A 2,061-nucleotide genomic window follows, 5' to 3' on the forward strand; every position below is an offset into this window, starting at 1 on the left:
ACCATTGTGTAACCATTCTATCTATAATCGTGCTTCTTGTTATTTAATAATTATTATCAACCGAATTAAAAATAAAATGGAAATTTGATATGATATATATATATCAAATATTCGTCAACTTACTCGAGTCTCTCCTACATTTTATCAGATAATAATAATAAAAATATATCATAATAAAAAATTTGGTACCTCTTTTTCTGCATTAAAACCAAAAGTATTCATTAATATTCATTATTAGAAATCAAAAATTTCATACTGATTATCGAAACTAAAATTTAAAAATTATGATTCAGAAAAATATAACTTATCAAAAATCATAAAATTGATCAACTAAATTAAAATCTTCGTATAGAAATTGAATTATAGTTATCTAAATCAAAGTTAGAATAAAAATTATATAAAATGTTATCATATAGAAATGGAATTTTTTATGAAAAAGGTCACAAGTCATTTTTTATGGTTTTTCAGAAGACACAAATATATGTATATAACTAACCAAATACAAATAGCAATTCATTGATAACAAAATTACATTTGAAAATGACGATAACATGAGTAGATCGAACGTAAAAATGTAAACAATTTTCACAGGTAATAAAAAAATGTCCACAATTGACTTATGCCCTTTGCCGTAACAAAGGTCTATTTTTTAAGCAGTGTGTGTACTTTATTTATAGATAAAAATTATCAATAATTATAATATTATAACCTAAATTTTACAATTATATTACTTAGATATTACGTGATATTTTGAAATTGTACCTGTGTTCGCTCAATTAGTAAAATTAAAATATTTTTCCACATTTAATTCTGATAAGTTCTAGTGATAATTATTATATTATGAAATAATTTTTAATCGCGCGCTTGCTATTTTAAATTACTAAATTGTAAACTTTTTAAATTAGTTTGTTTTATAAGTTGTTGAAGCTATTCGAATCTTTAAAGTGTAAGTATTAAATTTTTACTAATAATAAGCAGCTTTTTAATAATGTATACATTTTGTATATTTATTTGTAATTAAGATAATTTTTACTATTGCAAAAATCTGTTAAATTTTCATAAAAACTTATTTATATATATACATATACGTACATTTTACATCGAAGTAACCTCATACACCTGTGGGCTAATTTATTTTTATGTACCAATTTAAATAAGGGATAATCAGTGTGGTGCATGTAGTTGTAAAACTACAAGGTTGATAAGAATACTGCAGTATTTTTATGTTTTAAATAAAACCTCCAAAAATTAATATTTATTATACGATAGAAATATTTTTTAGGCTTAAAATTATTTAAAAGGCCCTTAAAGATTATTGTTGTTGAACTAATAGTGGATTCATATGAGAAAACTTACATAGGCGCCTCACAAAGAGTAAAAGTCATATAGTCTTAGGTATTAAAAAATCTCGTAGAAAATATAACTCATTATAAATTTATTTACGCTTAGGCTTTATGTCGGATTTAAAAAATATATATAATCGATAGAAAAGTCTATAGTTTTATTTATAAAAACCCAGCACAGTGGGGTCGCGGCATAGTGGGGATGTTGCATAGTTGGGTCCAGTATAGATTTAATCTGACAGTGATTAAAATCACTATCATAAGAAACGCTTCGATGCAAATCAGTAGATAGTGTTTAATTCTAAGAAATTGGTGGATAATTACAAAAGCTACATTATCTGCTAGTTTCTTATTAATACCCTGATTAAGATAAAGTATGTCGAATGAAAAAGGGATTATTAAAAAATATTATTTCTCATAAAAAAATTGTGTTGATTCGTACACTTTTCAATGAGTTATAGCATTATAAAGTTAAAAATGTAACCAACCCAACCCAACATCAACTCCTATTTCCTTAATTATATCCAGATTAGTAATTATTTTAATTATATATTATATAATTTTTATAATTAATTATTTTCAAATTATTATTGATTTTTAATATGTTAAAAGTAATCATTTTGAACCTACTTCTTTTTGTTCTTTAAAGTGAAAGTTTTAATAAAAAAAAAATGAATTTATTACCATAACTTTTAACTCAACTTGCAAGTTTGAAATA

General features: G+C 23.3%; 1 protein-coding gene across 1 annotated transcript in view; it reads left to right on the forward strand.

Moving 5' to 3' along the window:
* The first annotated feature begins 753 nt into the window (after window positions 1-753).
* Window positions 754-2,061, forward strand: part of LOC126894296 (UDP-glucosyltransferase 2-like) — a 6,226-nt gene continuing 4,918 nt past the window's right edge. The window contains exon 1 of the mRNA XM_050665211.1: window positions 754-946. The gene's annotated coding sequence lies outside the window, so the exon portion shown is untranslated. The remainder of the gene's footprint in view (window positions 947-2,061) is intronic.

The sequence above is a fragment of the Daktulosphaira vitifoliae genome, unplaced genomic scaffold, assembly GCF_025091365.1.
Source record: "Daktulosphaira vitifoliae isolate Bord-2020 unplaced genomic scaffold, ASM2509136v1 Scaffold_1, whole genome shotgun sequence".
Lineage (NCBI taxonomy): Eukaryota > Metazoa > Arthropoda > Insecta > Hemiptera > Phylloxeridae > Daktulosphaira > Daktulosphaira vitifoliae.